The 25,174-nt window shown below is 38.2% G+C and overlaps 1 protein-coding gene across 4 annotated transcripts in view; it reads left to right on the top strand.

The window, feature by feature from the left end:
- The window catches only part of hfp (Poly(U)-binding-splicing factor hfp), a 654,778-nt gene that overhangs the window by 81,674 nt on the left and 547,930 nt on the right, over window positions 1-25,174 (top strand). Inside the window, exon 2 of one of the 4 annotated variants that reach the window (XM_090374211.1) lies at window positions 19,769-19,843. The exons of the other annotated variants lie outside the window; for them this stretch is intronic. The gene's annotated coding sequence lies outside the window, so the exon portion shown is untranslated. The remainder of the gene's footprint in view (window positions 1-19,768; window positions 19,844-25,174) is intronic. 4 annotated transcript variants of the gene reach the window in all.

Here is a 25,174-nt window from a genome sequence, read left to right as displayed (position 1 = left end):
CACTGACCTTTTTGGGAATGCCTACACTATCGTTCCCCTCCTTTTACCTGATTCTCCAGTCTCTCCCCCCACTCTAGTGCATTATAGCCATAGAAACTGATGCACCAGTAAAATATCCAATCAAACCCTCCCCCCCCTAACTAAACTGACTGAGTATGCTCCTAACAATTCCGCCAAATTCTAATTAGCGTCAAAAAATTCAACCACTTTCTTGTAAACCTCTTTTGGCCTTTTCAATTTATAGTGTTCACCCCCCCCCCTCTTTTTTTTTTAAATAGGCCTTGCCACTGAAATCCTTGGAAAATAGGTGGCGGAGACCTGCCAGAGTACTTAAATAATCTACTGGGTCCTGACCTGCCTCCTTATGGCAAAGTGTGAGCAACGGTGGGGCCCAACGGCTAAATGGTGAGAGAAACAACATAACACTACGCAACAAACCACTCCCCCCACACTTTTAAATCTCTGGCCTTCACAGAGCTCTGTGTCACTTACAAAGACAATGTGGAGATGGGGGGGAATCCTTGGTGCTGTCAGACACCTAACACACTGTCAATGTAGTACCACAGAGGTGATATGTTACTCTGGGATTACTGCTTCCCATATGTAGTACTTTACATTTGTCAATGTTAAACTTCATTCGCCACCTCATCCCATCTGCTCAACCTTTCTAGATCCTGTTGAAGCTGCATACTGTCGTGTCCTTAATAACCCCGAAAACTTGGACAATTAAGCCTGATATACCATCATCAATATCATTTATAAATACAGAACACAACAATGGACCCAACACCGAACCCCAAGGGACTCCACTAATAACATTAGTCCACAAAGAGCAGTGTCCATTGATTACCACTCTGTCTTCTTCCACTCAACCATCCCTTTATCCATAGCAGCAATTTGCCTCCAATGCCACACTGCTCCAATTTGTGCAGCAGTCTTCCGTATGCAACAGTATGAAAAACATTTCTAAGATCCAAATATATGATTTCAAAGTTATTCCCTGCATCCAGTTCCTTTGTGACCACATCATAGTATCCAATTAAATTGGTCAGACAAGACTTCCCATTAACAAAACCATGCTGTGTACGAACTATAACTGAAGTCTTGTCTAGATGATCCTGCAGTGCTTCTTTAACCAGTGCCTCCATTAATTTCCCTGAAACAGAAGTTAAACTAACAGGTATATAATTACTTGTGTGTGAATCCTCCTTTGTGAATTCGGGTCACATTTGCACATTTTTAGTCAATGGATACCTTCCCTGAGTCAAAGGAAGCTCTCATAATTATGGCTAAGGGATTGCTTGCTTCCTTTGCTGCCTCCTTTAACATAACTGGATAGATTCCATCCACCCTGGGTGCTTTTTTTTATGTTTACCTTCAACAATTTCTCCTCCACTTTCCTCTTGGTTAGTACAAAATCAATGCCAGAGTTTAATTCACCTCTGGCATTCCTCTCCCTGAATAACTCCTCATGTGCGAATGTAGATGCAAAATACTCATTTAGTTTGTTAGCCACCTGAGCAGGATCATCAACAGTTGAACCATCAATATCCAGTGGACCAATCTGATTCATCCCTTTCCTTCTAGAGTTTACATAGGTAAAGAACTCTTTGCTGTTTTTCTTTGCATCCTTTGCCCAAGATTTCTCATAATCTGCCTTTGCCTTCCTTGGTTACAGATTAGCTTATATCTATCATAGACTTACATGCCACCCATTAATTTATATGTATCCCATGCATTTTTCTTCTCTGCCATGTGTCTCATTAGTTCATCTGACATCCATTTAGTCCTAAACCTTGAACAATATTTCTTAGTTGGTATGTAAAGCCTAATAGCTTCCAAGATTAATTCTTTGAATGCTTTTCATTTTGAATTTGCTGTTGGTAACATCATCAGTTGGTTCCACCGTATAGAATTTAAATACTGTCTCAGGCCTCCGTAGTCACCTTTACGAAAGCAAAAACCCTGCCCTTTACCCCTGATGGTAGTTACCTCTTTTAGTAAATCCCACTTGAGCACACCGTGATCACTGCCACCTAGTGGCTCCTTTATCCGCAGATTCCTAATGCATGAAGAATAACTACTGATAATCAGATCAGTAGTTATTCTTCATGCTCCCTCTAGTTGTTTTCCGAACATGCTGATGTAGAAAACAGTTATCCAGTAAATCCACAAAAGCCTTGCTAGTGTGTGAGTGACCAATCCACAAGTTCCAGTCTATATCTGGGAAGTTAAAATACCCCATTATAAGACTCTGATTTTATGCCCACTCTATTTCCCTGTACAGTTTTTTATTATATTCATCAGAGTCATTAGGCCTATAACACACTCCTACTCTCAAATTTGATCTCCAATGCTTATGTTACACCAAACTGACTCGACACTGCACTGTCCAGCGATGTCTACTGGCTGCACTTCCTTGGATTTTAGGTGTTTCTTAAGTAATAGCATAACTCCTCTTCCCTTCCTATCATGTCTATCCTTCCTGTACACATTGTACTCCCCAAATTCCAGTTCTACATTCCTTATATTTGTGTGACACCATGTCTCTGATATCCCAACAATATCTGCCTTTGATGGTTTGACCAACACCTCAAATTCATCAAATTTATTTACCAAACCCCTAGCATTATTGTACACACAAGTATACATGCACCTGTTTCTGTTCTTAGCTACCCTAACACAACCCATGTGTTTATGTTTACTTGTACTGCAGTGACTCTCAGCAGTCTCTGAAATACCCTGCATCTTGTTTTCCAGGCTGCTGCTCATTCCAATACAAGCAGTGCAAGAATCACTTTCACTTCTACCAGTGGCTACTGTTAATCTATTAGTCCATGTACCCCCCCCCAGCACTTTTACTTCCTTAGATTTTATGCGTTTCTTAACTAACAGCATAACCCCCTCCTCCCTTGTCCTTTCTGTACACATTGTACTCCCCAAATTTTAATTCTGCACTGCTTATATGTCCGACACCACGTCTCTGATATCCCAACAATATCTGCCTTTGATGTACTTCCCTTGATAGCACTTCAAGCTCATCAAATTTATTAACTATACTCCTAACATTGGTGTACATGCAAGTATATGTGAACCTGTTTCTTCTCTTAGTTACCTTAACATGGCCCATGTATTTATTTGTTCTTCTATTACTTCGAACAGTCCTGGAAATTTCCATTGCCTTGCTTTCCATGCTGCTGCTCATTCGAATAGAAGCAGTTCAAGGATCACTTTTGCCTCTTCCTGTGGCCAGTGTTAACCTTTTAGTCTTTGTCCCCCCCTCCCCCCCAAGCTAGCAGTTTTCCGACCCACGTAACACTGCCTCAATAGCATTAGCAAATATTCTTGCGTCCTTTCTATTTAAGTGTACCTCATCCCCGTAGAAGCAGTGTCTCCTGATAACAAGCACAGACCAGGCTGAAACAAATTCTTCCCCTTCAGCCTCGCACATTCTCTCCAGTGCCGAATTGATCAACAAGGCTGTCATCATATACCCCCTCTGTGCAGAATTGCAGACACTTTCACATTCTCCCTTAGCTGGCACCTTTTTTTCAACATTGACCTGTACTTGTTGAGAAAATCTGTAGATCTCTTACTCTTAATTACATTAGTTCCAACGTGTACAACAAAATTAACCCCTGGCTTTTTGGCCATGAAGGGTATTAAAGATTATCTCTCTCACCTTTTGTGCCCTTAAAAGATATCTGCTCTACTATGTCGTCAACTTTTGTCCCTGGAAGACATAGCCTGGTCCTGTTCCACCTATCCTTCTTGCATAGTATATGCAAGACAACAGAGTCACCAACGATAACTAGTTCCTTTGGGACCAGCAAATTCTGCCTTGGAGATTGCCTCTGTGTTGCCCGATGCACAGGAGTGAGCTCTGCCGTTGAGCTGGGCATCTGAGAGCTTGATGGGTCCCTCATATTAATTTCTTCGAGGGCATGTACCCTACACCTCAAGCTCTCATAGACGCCCATCAGAATGCTGAGTTGGCACCTAATATCTTGACACTCTAGGCATCTAGCACACTCCTCCACAAGACATTCTCCTTGGCTAGATCATGTCCCATTTTAGAAAGTTCAGCAAACGTTTCACATTTTGCAAATTTTTTTTGACTATGATGCTTTGGAGAATTGCCCCCTTCATTTTTCCCCCAAATTGGATGAAAAGGAGGGGGCGGGGAAAGAAAAAATTTTGGATTATGTAGCTCTGTCATCTTTTATGATTCGATAAATTGAAATTGTGTTTCTAGTGAGATTATTCTTATGATTCTAAGTTTTACACACTGAAGCGTTCGGGGGTTTTCAAGTTTTGATTCAACTAACCATTGATTCCTCTTACAGAACCCACTGTACTAAATTCTATTGAATTGTTGTCTGCGCCCAAAAATCTGTTGAAATAAAATTTTAAAAAATAGGCTATGGATCTTTTAAAACCCTTTTGTATTGTACCATGGGGGTGTGTGTGTACCACAATTTGGGCAACACTGGCCTAGAAGAATGATATATGCTTTTGCTCACCCGGCATCTGTTAAATATCAAACAAACAATTGTCTCCTTTATTGAAATGAAAACAAAAAATATTGTATAACTGGTTAGAGAATACGTGTGGCGCCTCCGTAGCCAGGTGGGGAGGAGCAGCAGTGCGTAGCACACGCTTCTTGATTAGACAGGGGTTCGAGCCTGTCACCACCAAATACGGAGGATACGGAAAGGTTGGGGAATGACCACTGCATAGCCCAGAGTAATATGGCCTTAGTTGCTAATGCTCCTAAAAACCAAATAACAAACAAACAACAGAATACGTATGGGCGAAGATATAAGGAAGGATTTTTTTTGATTTCATATGATTTTTACAAATTTAAACAACTAACAAAAATTTAAAAATGTGGAGGCTGTCAGATGTCATTTTAGCAGTGAAGGTGAAATCAGTATGGAACCTTTCACTACCATTTATCTTGACTAGGAAAACACAGGGTGGTTTGTTTTCTTTTTTATTGATTTTTTATTTTCGTTATTAATTTTTGTTATTTATTTTTTCGTTTTTTTATTTTTATATTTGTCCAGTAAGGAAAAGTTGATAGCATTCCTTGCAATATGTGACTACTAATACTACTGCCCACAAATAAAATATTAAAATTTTAGTTTCATATTATGAAATATATAAATGGCCATTGCCTTTCATGGACTAATCTGATAAGTGGGGTTCCACATGGGTTATTGTTGGTTGCTCTTACTGTTTTTAAGACATGTTAATGATACTGATGTAGGTTTTTAAAGTTTAATGTCTAAATATGCTGATGATACAAAAATAATGAACATGGCAGTTAACAGTAATCAAGGTATGCTACTTTAAATAGATCGAAATTTGGAAGATGAGCCGGAAAATTGCCTTTAGGTTTAACAGTGAAAAATGCAATGTCAAGTGTGCAAAAGATTTAACGGTAATTGTACAGTCTAATATCTGAGCAGTGTTAAAAAAATCTGTATATCACTGACAGATGCTGGGAGTTCTGTTAATGTTTTTTTTTAATCCTTTTTTTAATTCTTCACTCCTGTAAAGAACTGGGAGCTCTGTTACAGGAATTTTGCCAGTAGTGACAAAGAAATGTTTATCCCAATTGAACTGTTAGGAGAATGAAAACAAGTAACCTGAAACTATATATAACCACTTAATTCGAAACTTGCAGTGGGTCACTTGAGAAATTATTACACTCCATTACTCTAAAAAAAAAATTACTAGAAAAACCATTAATCACTTCAGAGACAATTCCAGTAAATGTTTTTGTGTATTTAGGAAGGTAGAAAATTTTGGACCATGAACTGCAGGTTACATGGGATTGTTATTTTTGAGGGTCACCTGTTGGTGACATGCCACATCCACTGCTTGATTAACTTAAGAGAAATTTCCATTTCTCTCTCTCTCTCTCACTCACTCTCACACACACACACACACACACACACACACACACACACACACACACACACACACACACACACACACACACACACACACACACACACCTCTCAGTTTTCATTACCAATGTCAATGCAGTGTACAGGGTGCTCATTTTAAAAGTAAAGCCAACAATGAGCAAGGGCTAATGCTATTTATTATGAGAATAATTAACAATGCAGGAAGTCCTCTGTGGTTGGCAATACATAAATTCACTCTTTTTGTTATGTTTTGAGTGATGCAACAAAATTTGTTGCTCGACTTAATCAGTTGATCTAGTAGGCCCAAGTCCTCCTGATATGATCACCCCCCCCCCAATTTAGCAACATTTCAGTAGTTGAGCATCTAGTATGGCAGGATATCCCATCTTTTGGGTCCAGATATCTCTTTCATTTCCCTCTAATTTAATAAACTTACTTCATTATGTGAAGCCTTTTTATAGGAAGAGGCAGTATAACATAATGACCTATTACTCCATGGATGGTGCTTTGGTTTATTATAACTATGTACAGGATTAATGAAAGAGTTGCATCTGGGGCCAGTTCCCGAGCAGTGGAGGCTTTTTGTTGATTCATTCAAGGTCAGTTTGAAAGCATTTTACTCCAAAATGGAAGTAAGTATCCATCTATAACATTGGCTCATGCAATTCACATGAAGGAAATGTATGAGAACCTACAGATTCTTTTGCAAAAAATATGCTGTCAAGAATACAAATGGAATATCTGTGCTGACCTATAAGTGGTAGTTTTTCTGACTAGGTTGCAAGGTGGATACACTAAATACTAACGCTTTTTTTTTTTTTTTTTTTTTGTGAGTGGGACAGCCGAGTGAAGGATTGCCACTACAAGGTAAAAAAATGGCCAGACCATTCAGAAACTATAATAGGCCAGAAAAATGGTGCACATCCTCCTTCAATGGACAAGTCAAAAATATATTTACAGTCAACTCTGCTATAACACGCATTTTTGCAACTTGAATTTTTGCTAATGCGACTGATATAGTAGGAAACAATGTGATTTTCGTGTTGGCTCATGCACGATTTTGTCTTCGAGTAACACTGGGTGAATGCAGAACTGGGCACCAACCTGAACATAACGACCTACACAACAATACATACAAGTTTACAAATTTAAAAAATGTCAAATGTATGAGCTATATTTCCCATTTACTGTAGTTGTATTGGTTAGAGACACTGTTGTCATTCACTGTATTCACAAAATAACATGTGATAGTGTAGGCCTACTCATGATTTCAGGAGCTCACATTTTTCTGTTCGAACAGAAATTTTGTGAGGCATGGTGGCGTGAGCAGAGGAGCACATTTCTGGAGGTCATACCATAAAAACAAGTTGCAGGTCCCGGCTTATTATATTTTCAGTTAGTGCAATCTCATTATAAAGGTAATAAACTTGATCTTACTGCATTTGTGATAATACCGATAGCTGGAATTCTGTGGGTTTTTACATTATTATGGTGAAATGCGTTTCCTCTTCCATGAAATCAATCATATAAAAAACATAAATTTTCAGAATCTTCCCTTAATTCCTATTTTTTAAGCTTTGTAAACTTGTCTCACTTGTTGCATCCTGTGTTTGCCATTATTGATTGCTTATCTTTTTTACTGTTTTAAATTTTACAATAAAAAAAAAAAGAGAAAGTGTTAGTGAACAGAAATATCAGTTAAACATACTTCATATCTTCTCAAGGTAAAGTGCTATATTTACTGTAATATTTATTTATTTATTATAAATTTAAGATGTTTAAACCTTTGTTAGTAATTTTATTGGGTTTCTAACTTTTTTTAGTGTTTTACTTATCAGACTTTTTTTTGAGTACTCTGTCCCTATCCCTATTTTCCCCATAAGCCCTGTTGTTTTCAATGCGCGAAATACCATAATGCAGAGGTGCCTCCGTAGCCAGGTGGGAAGGAGCAGCAGGGCGTAGCACACACTTCTTGATTAGACCAGGGTTCGAGCCCATCACCACCAAATATGGAGGATGCGGAAAGGTCAGGGAATGACCACCACATATTCCCGGAGCAGTATGGTCTTAGTTGCTAATGCTCCTAAAAAACCAAATAACATACCATAACCATAATGCAGAGATTTTTAGGAACACATGTATCAAGTTATAGCAGAACTGACTGTAACCCCATTGCACATCAATCTAAGTTTGATAAAAAAAAAAAATATTTGTGAAAGCAGTGGGAAAATAAGGAGATGGATTTTCATGTTTGGGGAAAAAGTTTCCTTGAATCAGTGAGGTCAAGATAAAAGAGGGAGTTTTTGTGGGTCCTGAAATCAAACTGCTATTCCAAGATGAGGAATTCATAAAAAATTAATGCTACAGAAATAAGAACCCGGAAGGCATTTGAAAATGTCTGCTGGAACTTTTTAGGCAATGAGAAGTCACAGAATTAGTGAAATTGTGGATGAGCTAATTTTTTTTGGTGTACATTTCCATTTAGCCTTTTTTCCTGAAAATTTTGGAGTGGTCTCCAATGAACACAGTGATAGGTTTCGCTAAAAAAAGATACCCAGGAAAATGGAGTACAAATGTTGGTAGACTATTGTTGGATCTTGTACATGAGGTACCAATGGAAGGTTATAAAAGGCAAAAAACTATGAAATGTAAATCACTATATATTTTCTATTTCTTTAGGAATAGAAAATATATAGTGTGATTTACACTGCATTTCTGTGTAGAATCCTGACAGGTAATGTACAAATTGCTCAGTATAACAACAACAACACCACTGAATACACTATAGATGAGGTAGCCTTGTTCACATAACCACATTGAGTACACACAATAGTTTAAAAAACACACAGAACCGTTAGGCGACAGTAGCCTCAGCGAACCGCATGGGTTTTTTTCCCAGTCGGATCTTCTATTAGCCTTTTAAGGTCAATTCCAATTTGAGATAAGGTGTGGATTGATTTCAACGCCATGGGTGGAATGAACCTATCAGCCATCTTCAGTCTGTGGCCTTCATCCTCGGGGATTTGATGCCTCTTAAGCCAGATGGCAGGATGTGCCACTCACAAAGCTTCCAGAAGAACAGTGATGATGTAATGCTAGTCCTGTTTATTGTAGTTATCAGTTGTTTCCAGGGAATGATAACTGGTTAGCACTGTAGTTTCAACTGTTCAGCAAGCTGCTTGGTCTTTAACTGTTGGGGTAGATGGTGCTTATTGTTGACCCACATCAGCATCCAGAATTCAGTCGCATATACAGGGTGTCTCAAAAATATTGGTACAAACGTTTAGGGGAGGTAGGTAACATCTAAAGGAATGTGAATCACATAGGAACCCATAACCGGAAACGTCACGGGAAAGTAGTAGCAAAGGCACAAGAAGCAGAAATGACACAAGACAGTAATTAGTGGCAAACATTTATTTGACATAATATTAACAGTGGAATAAGAGGCCTCCGTAGCCGAGTGGGCATAAGTGGGAGTGCAGTAGCACACCCTCTTTGAGTAGACCGGGGTTCAGGCCCCTGACTGCTGAATACGGTCGATCTGCCAACCCGCACTGGACCAGCGTGGCAGATTATGGTCCATTTCCCTGAACTTGAATTGTTGAGGAGGCTTCCATCCTGCAGTAGGTTGATAATGGCTGCACTTTACTTTTATGAGATCGATGCATTTCATGATGTTACAACAGATGCTCAAAGGTTCCACCATGAGATGCGATGCATGCGTGACACCGACGCAGCATGGATTGGCAGGCACGGTCAAACACACCTGTAGTTTCTCTGACAGTAGCAGCAGTGCAGATGAGTCTTGCCACGAGATCCATTTCCATCCCCACGGGCGATTCATACACGATAGATTTGAGGGCCCCCCACAGAAAGAAATCAAGGCTCAATAAATCAGGTGAGCGTGGGGGCCAGCCAATGGTTCCACCACCATGGCCAATCCATTGATGCCCAAAACGCCTGTTCAAATGGTCATGAACACACCTTCCATAATAGGCAGGCACCCTGTCATGTTGAAACCAAATGTTGCGTCTCACATTTGCTGGAACACGTCAAGTAACCCTGGTAGAACTTGTTCAAGAAAGATCCGATATTTAGCGGAGTTCATGCGGGATGGTAACAGGTATGGGCCAACTAAGCAGTCACCGACCATACCTGCCCACACATTTGTTGCGAAGCAATGTTGTGCCGCATGGGGGTGCAGATCGTGTGCGTTATCGTGAGCCCATTGTGCTGATTGAATAAGCCTTCCCAAGTGAAATAAGCCTCATCCGTGAAAAAAACATAGGCTGGAAAATTCAAGTCTTGAACACTTTCTTGGAGAAACCACTGCGCAAAGGCCACACCTGCAGGACGATCTTGGGAGAGCAGTAACTGAACCCTTTGGAGATGAAATGGGTGTAAGGAATCGTCATTCAAGACATGCTGTACACTGCATCGAGACACTCCTAAGGCAGAGGCAACAGCACGTGTGCTGGTAGTAGAATTATTCTGGATGGCATTCAACACACTTCCTTCCAGGCGTCTCCGTGGCCAGGTGGGAAGGAGCAACAGTGCGTAGCACACGCTTCTTGATTAGACCGGGGTTCGAACCCGTCACCACCAAATACGGAGGATGCGGGAAGGTCAGGGAATGACCACCGCATATCCCGGAGCAATATGGCCTTAGTTGCTAATGCTCCTAAAAACCAAATAACAAACAAACACTTCCTTCCATTGTGGGAGTTCACGTCGAACGTGGTCTGCCCACACTACTCCTGTTACCTCTAATTGACCCATAATCGCACAAATTTTTATGCACATGTGAAACAAACGGTGGTCCGGTACATGTCTGTCTGAGAAGCGTTCTCCATAAATTCATTGAGTGGCTCATCCATTGCCCTCTGCTTATCCATACACTAGGTGTATGTCTGCCAGCTCATAGTTCGTATATTGATGCATGCTCTTCGTTCAGCGACTACCGCGCCGTCTACTGACTTACGGTGATGTTTCCGGTTATGGGTTCCTATGCGATTCACATTCTTTTAGATATTATCTACCTCCCCTAAACTTTTGTACCAATAGTTTTGAGACACCCTGTATTATTCTAATGTGGGTAGGGGTGACTGATGCCCACAATTCAGTACCATACAATATGACCAAATACACTGTTATATACCATGTAGTGGTCATAGTTTGTCTTACATGCAAGAGGTGTTTTTTGGTTGTCCAACATTGATAGTTCAATATGTGAACTATGTGATAAGTCAATCATTATCATCATTGTGATAAGTCATTATCATGTGATAAGTCAATATATGACATGAACTTAAGTTTGGTGTCAAATATTATCCCAGATCTCTGAGTTGTGCCAATTGTGATAGGCATCCCATTTATTTTTGGATGGTCTAGGATACATGCTTTTTTGAGTGAGTACACCATCATTACAGTCTTCTGTGGATTTAGGGCCAGGCCAAATTTATCTGAGTATATGAATAGCTCTATAAGCTTATGGTTGATCTGATCATACAATGCACTATTTGACAAGGAAGGTTGGATGGTCGTTAAAATCTTAATGTCATCTGCATACATGTATACATTGTCCCTGCCCTGGCAAAATGGGATCATCATTGCGGTAAAGAGGAGTCTGGATAAGGTGCCACATTGTCACCTTATCCAGATTCTTTCATGGACTGGTCGTTGGAGGATCAGACTGTCTGTATGGAAGTAAATGGAACAACAAGTTAGTAGGGTCTGCAGGAACTTCAGCAAGTTTCCTTTTATTTGGAAGGCATGTTGAAGGGCATGTACTTTGAGACTATCAAAGGTGGCCTTTATGTCAGCACATATTATTGCAGCTTCATTTCCAGCTTAGAAATGAAGTTGCAATAATTTATGCTGTATTTAGTACTGTATGTAACATTTTCTTAAAATATATGAAATCATTTTTTGCAAGCTTAGTTTTTACTTTAATCCCTTCTCCCTTAAAATTAGTTAGTGTTACAGCAATATGGTTGCTATATTTGAATTCAGCAACGTCAAAAATACAAGAATCACCCTGAATTTTAATAGAGAGCTTCCCCCGCAACCAGTGTATCTAGTAATGCTCTGGGCTTTTTATATTTTTAGTAGAGGAATCTAAATGTTAATTTTTTTGCAAATTTACATTCCTCTGCTGAAGAAAATGGAACTTTCTGGTTTTATTTTTCTACAAAATAATGAACCAAAACACATTTCTAAGCTATCAAAGGCATGTTTCACCTCAAAAAGAATATAACTATTAGAATGGCTACTGTAACCACTGGATATGAACCACCTGTATCTTCCCCCTTGATTTGTGCTGCGATTTCAAACTAAAGAATCATTAGTTTTTCATAATTACATAAGATAATTACATATCTATTACAGTCCACGATAAGTTCGTAGTCTGTAATAGAAACAAACAAAATGATCCACTTATATATACTGTATAGTTTATTCAACATATTTGTCTTTCAACTCCACACACTTTCTGATACAATGTTCCATCATTTGTAATTGTCAAATAGAAATTGAAAGACTGCTCTCTAAACGAAGCTTCTGTTGCTTGTATAATGTCATTTGGGTAAGATGTAGTAGTCCTAGGGTCCTTTGTATGACAATACTCTAACATGTATGCATTCACATGCACACACACTTACCAAACTGGCTAAACCAGATTTGGTATGTGTGTGCATGTGCACGCATGCATGTTAGAGCATTGTCTTACAAACTCACTCTTTATGAGTGTTCCCCCTGTATTTGGCCTTCAGTGCCTCCTTCAGTTTGTCCAAAAGTGATTAATAATGCTCAGCACAACCTTCTACTGTTTAACAGGTAGTCAATGACTGGGTCAAATTCCCATCCTTATCTGAAAAGTCAGAAGCCATGACCTTTTCAACAGACTTGGTTGTGGAACTCGTTCGATGGGGGGATCTTATTGTGTCCAACTCCTTTGATTGTTGTTTGCTCTCTTGATCATAATGAAACACCTATGATCCAAGGTCACAATTCATATCAAAAAAGAATTGGCATCTTGCTGAGAATAGTGAAGATAGGTAGTTGAAGACTACAAATGCTTTTGATTGGCATTCAGACATGTGGGCCCATTTGGCAGAGAGCTTCCTCATCCCAAAATGTCATGAATGATATATATCTAATGCACATCCTGAACATGGATTAGCAGTGGCATATGATGTAAGAAAGCAAACTTACACAGCATCAGCCAAAAAAGAAAGAAAGAAAACACTTCCCATCTCATCCATTCACTCCAAGTTAGTCCAGAACTTCATTGAATTTATTTAAGCTATCAGCTTTGACATTGATAGATGAAACTTTGTTCCCTCAATCCTGTTGGCCAAAGGCAAATTTCTGCCCATCTATTCTGCAACTGTCCATCATCAATTTGAATTTATGCCTCCTCAAGTGCATAATCTGAGCAGGAGGAAGAATCTCATCAACATTTAGCTTGCTTAAACCATTCAAAGCCTTTAACCTGTCAGAACACCTCACAGGTGCCTAGTTTCCACACGCTGCAATTTGCAAAACTCAAGTCTTTCCTGGAAAGAGTTAATTTCCCCTCACAAATCTCATTACCCTTCTCTGTACTTTTTCCAGCAGCTCTACATCCTTCCAAAAATGAGGCCTGCACAATCCTGTATGCAGTACTCAAGGTGTGGCCTGACCATTGCCTTATACTAAGGAATAATCACCTCCTTATCCATGCTAGCAAAATTCCTGTGTATCATTGGCATTACCCCACTGTTCTGGAAACTTTATCTCACTGCACAATTACGCTCAGGTCTTTTTTTGTTCTCCACTACCCTGAGCCACTTCTCAGCCCATCTTCCCAACTTTTCTAGATCCTGTTGCAGTAGGGTACTGTCACTACTGTTGTTAATAATCTTGCCAACCTTTATATCATTTGCGAATTAAGACATTAAGCCTGATATATCTTCATCAATATCATTTATAAGTATAGAAAATAACAGCGTGCCCAACACTGTCTCCCAGACTCTTCGTGAACTAATGACATTATTCCACGAAGAGCAGTGTTCATTGATTACCACTCTAACTTCTCCCACACAATTCCCTTTATCTATGGCAGCATAATACCATGTATCAACAGTATCAAAAGCTTTCCCGGAATTCAACTATATGATATCAAAATTATTTTTTTGCATCCAGTTCCTTTGTGACCACATCGTAGTATCCAGTCAAATTGGTCATACAAGATTTCCCCTTAACAAACCCATGCTTTGTCTGAAGTATAATTGCAGTGTTGTATTGATGATCATACGTTGCTTCTTTAACTCAGTAACTCCATTATTTTCCCAGAAACGGATGTTAAACTAACAGGTCTATAATTACTCCATTGCCCTTTGATTTCCTTTTGTGAATTAGGAGATACACTTGTACATCTCCAATCTGTGGGGATCTCCCCTGAATCCAGGGATGCTCTCATAATTTTGGTTAAGGGTTTGCTTGCTTCCTTTGCTGCCTCTCTTAATATAACTGGGAATCCGTAAGTTACAGTCAATATCTGGAAAGTTAAAATCCCCCGTGATAAGACATTCTGATATTCTGGCCCAATCTATTTCTCTATACAATTGTTCATTGTTCATTGGGTAGATCTCATCCATTCCAGGTGCCTTCCTTATATACGGCACCTCCGTAGCCAGGTGGGCAGGAGCTGCAGTGCATAGCACACGCTTCTTGATTAGACCGGGGTTCAAACCCGTGACCACCAAATACGCAGGATGCGGAAAGGTCAGGAAATGACCTTTCCGCATATCCCTGGAGCAATATGGCCTTAGTTGTTAATGCTCCTAAAAACCAAATAACAACAACAGCCTTCCTTCTGTTTAACTTCAACAATTTCTTCTCCACTTTGCTCTCAGTTATTACTATATTATTTTGTTCCCTGTTGATCTTTGCATCCTTTTCCAAAGATCTATCATAATCTGCCTTCTCTTGAATAACCTCCTTTGTGACTTGATTACAGATTAGCTTATATCTATCATATGCTTCCTTCCGAGTTGCCTGCTAATTTATATATATACACCACGCATTTTTCTTCTCTGCCCCGAGTCTCATTAGTTCATGTGATATCCATTTAGATCTAAACCTTAACAGTATTTATTAGTTGGAATGAAAAGCCTTGTAGCTTCCAAGATTAATTCCTTCACTGCGTTACATTTAGAATTTGCTGTTGGTAACATCATCAGTTGGTCTCACTGTAAAGAATTTAAAAACTGTCTGAAATTTATGAAAGCAAAAACCCTTCCCTTTACCCCTAATGGTATTTATGTCTTTAAGTAAATCCCACATTAGTACACTGTGATCTCTGCCTCCCAGTAGTTCCTTTATCTGTAGATTCTTAATGCAAGGATAATCACTGCTAATAATCAGATCAATAGAATTACTCCCTCTGGTTGTCCATGAAACATGCTGCTGTAGAAAATAATTATCCAATATATCCACAAAATTCTTGTGCATGTGTGTGTGTGTGTGTGTGTCACCAATCCGTAAGTTACAGTCAATATCTGGAAAGTTAAAATCCCCCGTGATAAGACATTCTGATATTCTGGCCCAATCTATTTCTCTATACAATTGTTCATTGTACTCATTAGTAATTAGGCCTATACACACTGCTACTCTCATTTTTGCTTTCTCTGTGCTTACGTCACACCTGATTGACTCAACATTCCATTCCCCAACCATGTTACTGGATGCACTGCCTTTGGTATATTCAGACATGTGAATAAATATTCATTTCAGATCATCTTTTTCTGATGAAACTTTGAAAATTCCCCCCTGACAGCCATGTGGCATTGTTATAAAGAAATGATGGGCCATCATGTCATAAAGAAATGATTATTCATTGCTATCCTGCATATTTCGTGCACTTCCTTAGAATTATTATAAGCATACTTATTGGAAATATTAATAGCATACTCCTGCTTGTAAACATTTCTAGTGTAATTGTTACAGTCCATTGCAAAAAAAATATATGTTTTTTGAAATATATGTATTCTCCAAAGTAGGCTCCTCTTTTAAAGAATGTATTTAAAAGAAGCTTTCTCCCTTAATCTGTATGGAGCTAGTAGCTTTGAAGGCCTGTACTATATTTGGCTCAGCATTCTATTTCCATGTGGTATTGCTCGGTATTTAAGGGCTATATATCCACTTTGAGATTTTCTGGTTAGCCAGTACGTTCTTAATAACTTAGCTCACCAGCTTTATTACAGATATAGTTATTTGCATCATAAAAAAAAAAGGAACAACTAGGATCTTTAATTCTAAGATTTTTACTTGGCCAAGTATGTAGGAATATCCAGCTTGGATTTCCACCTACCTGACAAAAGAGTTCTTTCTAAGAACTACTTTGTTAAAATTTTTGATTGATGTTTCTCCCACAAGAAGATGCTATACATAGATAATTCATGAATTGATCAGGTTGAAGGCTTTCTTTCTGTGATTCTTCAGCTTTTAACTTCATTGGTAATTTGTGATTTACCCGCTGGCTAAAGGCAAATTTTGGCACATCTATCCTACATCTGTCTTTCCTCAATTTGAATTTATGCCCTCTCAGGTGATTATTCTGAGCAAGAGGAAGAATCCCATCAGCATTGAGCATGCTCAAACCATTCAAGGCTTTGTACACCTCTATCAGATCACCTCGCTGGTGCCTAGTCTCCAGACACTGTAATTCGCAAAACTTAAGCCTTTCTTCATAAGAGCACCCCTTTGTTCCATTCACTAATCTTGTTGCCCTTCTCTGTACTCGTTCCAGCAGCTCTACATCCTTCTTGAAATGAGACTTCCAGACCTGTATACAGTACTCTAGGTGTGGCCTGACCATTGCCTTATACAAGGGAATAATCACCTCCTTATCCCTGCTAGAAAAATTCCTATATATCATTGACAATACACCATGAGCTACTCTTGCAGCCCGCCTGCACTGCTCAGAGAACTTCATATTTGCCTGCACAACCACCCCCAGGTCCCTTTCATTCTCTACCACTGTCAGTGTAGTACCACAGAGTTGATACGTTGCTCTGGGGTTGCTGTTTCCCATGTGTAGTACTTTACATTTGTCAATGTTAAACTTCATTTGCCACCTCTCAGCCCATCTGCTCAACCTTTCCAGATCCTATTGCAGCAGCATAGTGTCAGTAGTGTCCTTGACAACCCTGCCTACCTTTGTATCGTCTGCAAACTTCGACATTAAGCTTGATATACCCTCATCAATATCATTTATGAATACAGAAAACAATAATGGACCCAACACTGAGCCCTGAGGGACTCCACTAATAACATTAGTCCACAACGAGCAGTGTCCATTGATTACCACTCTCTGTCTTCTCCCCCTCACCACCCCTTTATCCACAGCAGCAATTTGCCTCCAATGCAACACTGCTCCAATTTGTGCAGCAGTCTTCCATGTGCAACAGTATCAAAGCCTTTCTAAGATCCAAGTATATAATATCAAAGTTATTCCCTGCATCCAGTTCCTTTGTGATTGCATCATAGTATCCAATCAAATTGGTCAGGCAAGCCTTCCCCTTAACAAAACCATGCTGTGTCCGAGCTATAGCTGAAGTCTTGTCTAAATGATCCTGCAGTGCTTCTTTAACTAGTGCCTCCATTAATTTTCCTGGAACAGAAGTTAAACTCACAGGTCTATAATTACTTTTTCAGCCTTTGATCCTCCTTTGTGAATTGGGGTCACATTTGCACGTCTACACTCTGTGGATACCTCCCCTGAGTCCAAGGAAGCTCTCATAATTATGGCTAAGGGTTTGCTTACTTCCTTTGCTGCCTTCTTTAATATAACTGGATAGATCCCATCCACCCCGGATGGGATCTATCCAGTTATAGCCTTTCTTGTGTTTATCTTCAATAATTTCTCCTCCACTTTACTCTCAGTTATTACAAGATTCTCTAGCTTACTGCTAGAGTTGAATACACCTCTGGCTTTCCCCTCGCTAAATAACTCCTCATGTGTGAATGTCGATGCAAAATATTCATTTAGTTTGTTAGCTACCTGAGCAGGATCATCAACAGTTGACCCATCGATATCAAGTGGACCAATCTGATTCATCCCCTTCCTTCTAGAGTTTACATAAGTAAAGAACTCTTTGCTGTTTTTCTTTGCATCCCTTGCCAAAGATTTCTCGTAATCTGCCTTTGCCTGCCTAACCTCCTTTGTAATTTGGTTACAGATCAACTTGTATCTATCATAGGCTTCTGTGTCGTGTTAATTTGTATGTATCCCATGCATGTTTCTTCTCTGCCATATGCCTCATTAGTTCATCTGACATCCATTTAGGCCTAAACCTTTAACAGTATTTCTTAGTTGGTATGTATAGCCTAGTAGCATTCCAAGATAAGTTCTTTGAATGCTTCCCATTTTGCATTTGCTGTTGGTAACATCATCAGTTGGTCCCACTGTATAGAATTTAAATACTGTCTCAGTCCATCGTAGTCGTCTTTATGAAAGCAGTAACCCTTCCCTTTACCCCTAATGGTAGTTACCTCTTTGAGTAAATCCCACTTCAGCACACTGCGATCACTGCCACCTAGTGGTTCATTTACCTGAAGATTCTTAATGCATGAAGAATCACTACTGATAATCAAATCAAGAGTATTACTCCCTCTAGTTGCCTCCTGAACATGCTGATGTAGAAAACCATCATCCAATAAATCCACAAAAGCCTTGCTAGTGTGTGAGTGACCAGCCCCCAAATTCCAGTCATTATCTGGGAAATTAAAATCTCCCATTATAAGACTCTCTGATTTACTGGCCCACTCTATTTCCCTGTACAGTATCTTATTATGCTCATCAGAGTCATTAGGCCTGTAGCACACTCCTACTCTCAATTTTGATCTCCGAATGCTTATGTCACACCAAACTGACTCGACACTGCACTGTCCAGCGATGTCCACTGGCTTCACTTCCTTGGATTTTATGTATTTCTTAACTAATAGCATAACCCCTCCTCCCTTCCTATCCAGTCTATCCGTTCTGTAGACGTTGTACTCCCCAAATTCCAGTTCTGCATTCCTTATATCTGTGTGACACCACGTCTCTGATATCCCAACAATATCTGCCTTTGATGTTTTGAGCAGTACCTCAAATTCATCAAATTTATTTGCTAAACTCCTAGCATTGGTGTACACGCAAGTATACATGCACCTATATATGCATTTGTGTAATATTAGTATTTGTACAGTATTTATTTTCAGTTTTCGATTCGATGTATTTCTGCAAGCAAATATTTTCTAACATGAACTATATTAAAAATCAAGAAACCATCTGAACAATGCCAGTTTTTCAGCATGTTTAAAGATAAAAATTATGGCATACTTGCCTGATGTTGAGCGACTCGCTGAAGAAGTTCAGCAGCAAAAAGTCATTAATTTGTATCTAATTGGATGTTTGTTACGTTTTTTCAATATTAATAAATAATATTTCAAAAAAATATATTTTTTTAATAAAATACTTTCTCACTCTTCCATTTCTTAAACCCCCCCCCCCATCCTCCAAGCTTGAGCTGAGGTGGAGCACTTTGTATTCTTCTTTTTTTTTTTTTTTTTTTTTAATTAGATCAAAAATGGCTCTTCACTCAAAAAAAAAGGATGTCGACCACATAGGGCTACAGTTTCTTAATGTAGGCCTGTGGTTGACAATCCACAAAACAAATTTGTCTTAAAAAAATTAAAAAAAAAAAAACAAAACCTTTTTTTTATAATAAAATGATTTATGGAAACATAGTTCCTAACAACATTTAGTTTTTCTTTATACAGTTTTATTCTTTTTATCCTAGTTTATTTTGAAGTTTTCACACCCTCTGAAAGCATGAAATCATAGGAGATTATGTCGGCAAGCTTCGTATATATTTGTAAGTTGCTTAACAAAATACTCCTTGTAATTCGACAGGCATAGTGTATAATATGTACAATAGAATCCTGGTTATTTGAAACATTTTGGAATGAGGGTTTTTTTGGATGTTTGATTTTAAGTGCAGTCTGTGTACATATAAAAAGTTAATTATGAATAAAAAATTCAGAGAATTTTTTTTCATTAATTTGTGTGCAAAACTAATGTGAATAATTCATGTTAGTGTGTAGAAAGTGCTGGTTTTTTCAGCATAAAAAGCCACATGGTTATGTGGCTTTTTATATTATAACCTTTTTTATACTAGCACATGGATATGTACTCTTTACATGTCCACTTGCTAGTCATATATATATCTCTATAAATGAAAATGAACTTTGGTTGTCCAGGGCTGGATTAGTAGAGTCATTGCCTCTCGCAAATAGCTTGATTAGGCCTCCCCCACAAATGTAAATGTCAAAAGAAATCTTAAAAATTAGCTTAACTTGTAACTTTTAACTTGTTATTGCATTCTATTTTTAACACTAGAATACAACTCATAAAAAATTTCATAAAAGAAAGAACTTTTCTTGGTGGAACAAAATCTTGTTTGTTTACTCATGAATATCTGAGTTTGAACCCAGATATAAGTAAATTAGATACCCTTAATTGAACATCTGATCAAGAGAACTTGTGCCATTTGAAAGCTTATTTATTGGTTTATCTATACATGGCGCCTCCGTAGCCAGGTGGGCAGGAGCAGCAGTGCGTAGCACATGCTTCATGATTAGACCGGGGTTCGAGCCCGTGACCATCAAATATGGAGGATACGGAAAGGTCAGGGAATGAAACTGCATATCCCCGGAGCAATATGGCCTTAGTTGCTAATGCTCCTAAAAACCAAATAACAAATATTATCTATACATCAGCAGCTGTGACTATATATATATATATATATATATATATATATTACTATATACCTCACACACTATGTATAGTGTGTGTGACGTTAGCAATGATTAGTGTAAACCAGGGGGTGCCAAACTTCTTTGACCGTCGACCCCTTCAAGAGATTCTTGACTTTTTATCGATCCCCTCTATTTTACTATTACGTAATTATAATAGGACAAGCAAAAAAGACGCTTATGTGAGTTTTTAAATTGTTTATTGCATGTATAATATAGTATATATTACTATATTGGCTTAAAGTCAAAGGGATACGTTTTTTTTTTTGACGTCCTTCTTAACATTACATATTTGATAGGATGGATAAATAATATATAAAATTTAGTTTAGATAACAAAATAACAATAATACAATCTTCCTTATATATATATACAAATGTATATATATGAAAATAAGACTTTTATTAACTTAGTATACAATTTACTAATGTTGTCAATGTGAAGTGTGTGCTTTGTGACTCTTGACAAGATTAGTAATGTTGAGTTCCAAATTAGTAAGTTTCAGCCTTAAATCGCCACAGAATTCTATGTCTAGCTTATTTCTTTGTTTTGTTAAAATGGAATTAACATGGCTGAAACCAGCTTCAACCATGTAGGAGCTTGGAAATGCAAGCAAAAAGGGGAGTACCACTTCAGAAAGTTTTGGGTATTTTTCTACAACATTTATATTCGTCCAAAAGTAACTTAAAGTCATATTTTTAAAAAGCGTCTTAGCTTCAAGATCAACTGATAATTCAATAAGGTCATCTTGTAAGTTACATTCAATATTTTCAATATCTGCAGAAAATGGCATGATAATCCAATCTGGAATGTGCATGTTTTCAAAATCTGCAAAGCGCAATTTAAAATTATTGCTCAAATTTTGAAGATGTTTTGTGTATATTTCTAAGTCTTCACCTTTTACTAACAATTGCCGTAGATTCGAAAAGTACTGAAAATCTTTTCTTAACAATGATGATTTAAATAAGGCTAATTTAGCTTGGAAGCCTAAAAGAATTGTCCGAGCTTGAATAATCGTGACATCTTTACCTTGTAGACAGGTCTATATGTCATTAAATTTTGAAAATAAGTCTGCCAAGTAGAAAATATGATTCTTATTTCTCTTCAGTTCATCACTCAAAAACAAATTAACATCTGTAAGAAACTCTAGGGGGGTTGAGTCGAACAACTCTACAAATCTTTGTAGACTTGCACCTCTAGACAACCATCTTACTTCAGTATGCAAGAGTAATTGGTTTGATACTTCATTTTTTTCACAAAGTTTGGCCAACAATTGCGATTTAAGAGGATGAGCTCTAATTTGATTAATAGATTTAATACACACTCTTAGAGTATCATGCAGTTCGTCACTGAGAGTTTTTGCCACCAAATGGTTTTGGTGCAACACAGTGAATAGTACGTACACCTTGAACTTTTTCTTTCAGAAAGGCAGCGAAACCTCGATAACGGCCCACCATTGCAGGGCGCCATCTGTAGCTACTTCTGTTATATTAGTAATTGGAATATCATACTTATTTAAATATTCCTCCAATTGCTGAAAAATTGTTAACCCCGTTCCATCACTTTCAAAATTTTTTGCAAATAAAAATTCGTCAATAATTTGATGTTTGGTTTTACTATATCTTACATAAGCCATAAGAATAGAAGAACTATTGAATGTAGATTCATCCAGTTGGATGGAGAACTTACTATTTTTGAGTTCTGATACTACAGTTTTTTTCTACATCTTCAGTAGCTATTTCACCAATATGCCTTTTCGTGGTATTCACACTCAATGGTAAGCATTTTAAAACAGGGCCAGAATCTTTTTTCATTATGGTTTCAATTACTTCTTTGATTGCAGGTATAACAATGTCCTCTGCAATTGTAAATGGTTTTCTTTTTTTTGATATATTAAAAGAAATATTGTAGGAGGCTATTAATCCTTGTTTATTGTCAGCTTTGGTAGGTGCTTTCATAAATGATTTTATAGTTGGTCAATGTGTGTATTTCTCTTTCAGTTCTTTAAAAAAGTCAAGATGTTTTATCTTTCTTATCGGGATGGAGTCTTTGAAGATGATCTTTCATTTTTGCTGGTTTCATTGCATCGTTACTAAAAGTTTTTTCACAAAGAAGACACAGGCCTCGTTTCGTTTATTAATTAAGCAATAAATCCAAGTTTCAAATATTCTAACGAATATTGTCTGCATTTCTTTTTAGAATCTGAAGCTGCCATTGTGGTTACTGGGGTTGTAACAAAATAATTAAAATTGAAGTCAGTAAGCAAAAGTAATAAGTCTAAATAATATACCTACTCATGTATATTATTTAGGATGTACAAAACTACCAGTCCTGCTTAACTCTTCAACATAGAGAAGTTTAGTTTGTGAATGAATAACGATTGAATTATAATATGTATGTTGATGAATTTCAGAACATTAACGCTCACTTGTATCGATGTGCAAAAATGAGACTGGGATCGAATACTTGTAAGTATAAGTAAATAAGCAACCATGCACGTGTTGCAATCTTGCTCCCGCTGCGCCAGCCAGGTGGGAACCACCGACATCTGTTTATTGGTAAATACGTCATTTTGGCCTACTTGATTGGCCTCCGTAACTATTTTCATGACCTTGTTCCATCTTACAGGTCCTATTCATGTCACTGTTCCCACGATTCACTCCTAATTGCGTTGTCATTCAGGATGGAGGTAATCCAAGTTAACTGAATTAAATATTACCCGTATAATGATGTCTTATATTTTTCTATTGACCCCTGAGCCCGAATCAACCCCTAACAATGTTATATCGACCCCTGGGGGTCAATATTGACCACTGGTGTAAACTGTGGGCTGTGCTCCAAATACTAATTATAGATGGTTTCTATTCCAGTTCATTTTTGATAGGAAAACTTGTTTTTAGCTTTAATTTAGTTATAAAGTAGTAAGTACTGAGATAATGGGCAAATCCTCTGGTGTGGTGTGGAAAGGGGGAAGCCCACTAGAATGTGGACATAATATGAATAATTTTGAGCAGGTAGGTAGCATGCCTCCTAATCTGAAGTGTTCATAAGTTAAAATATAGAAAATAGCAATTTCAATAGGCTAGTTAGAAAAATTTCTTTTAAACAAAGTTTAGTAATATGATTAAACAAAATAACTCAAATGACAAGCAGAACAAGGTATCATTCCCTGTCATGGGTCCAGGCCCCGGGTGCCAAGCGATTGTGACTAAGCGACTTCTCAGTACTTCCAGTGCGATTTCCAGAAAGCGATTTACAGTTCCTTTTTGTTGTTATCGTTAAAAAATCTATTCATTTTATAACAGCTCTCGTAACAAAAGTCCCTGTACAGAGCAAGGAAGGAAAGCCACCTTTCTTTTTTCTCCTAGTATATTACTAATACCTACTAATTTTCGCTTGGTCACACCAGGCACTGCTCCTGCCTCCCCGTGGCGGGGCCGGAAATCTTGGCAGAAAAGTCTCTCTGCCAAGGGCTAAAAGGAGCAAAGATGGACTATACCAACACTGACTCTTGCGGGCTCAATGCCCCATCACATTCTAGAGAGCAGGAAGATTATACCCCTTCCTTTGCTAAGAGACAAAAGAAGGATACAGACCAGAATATCTGGCCTCATTTCCTCATAATACATTCTTTGACTGACCAGCCAGTCAGCAAGCTTTCTCCTTTTCTGATTCAGAAAAGTTTAGAGAACATCGCTGGCTCACCAAAAATGGTTCGCAGACTAAAATCAGGTGACCTGCTTGTTGAAACAACTCAATCCAAGCATTCTGACAAGCTACTTAAATTGAAAACACTTGGAGGAACTCCCATAGAAGTAACACCTCATGCCACCTTAAACTACTCAAAAGGAGTTATAACAGAATGGGATCTTTTACATGTATCCGAGGAAGAAATCAAACAAGAGCTTTCAGAACAAAATGTTATTCAGGTAAAAAGAATACTAATTAAAAAGGATGGTTCACTGCTTCCAACCAGAAACATTATACTAACTTTCAACTTGCCAAATCCACCAACATCTGTAAAAGCCGGATATTTGAACTGTCATGTCCGACCATATATACCGAACCCAATCAGATGTTATAAATGTCAAAAATTTGGGCATTCACAGACAGTATGTCGAGAGATTGCTGTATGTGCTTCATGTGGTTCTAAAGACCATACCCATACCGAATGTTCTGCACAAATCCTACAGTGTCCAAACTGTAGAGGCAACCATTCCGCTTACTCCAAAGACTGTGAAACATGGAAAAAAGAAAAAATGATTCAGAAGTATAAAACCGAGCACAAAGTCTCCTACCCTGAGGCAAAGAAACAAATATCACCAATTACAACAACACGCTCATATGCAGCAACTGTCCAACAACATAAACAAATAACTGCTGTCACCACC

Source organism: Mastigoproctus giganteus, chromosome 5 (assembly GCF_048544385.1).
Source record: "Mastigoproctus giganteus isolate SK-2022 chromosome 5, ASM4854438v1, whole genome shotgun sequence".
NCBI classification, from domain to species: Eukaryota; Metazoa; Arthropoda; class Arachnida; order Uropygi; family Thelyphonidae; genus Mastigoproctus; species Mastigoproctus giganteus.
Note: the sequence above shows the minus strand (reverse complement) of the source record. Positions and strands in the feature narration are given on the sequence as shown.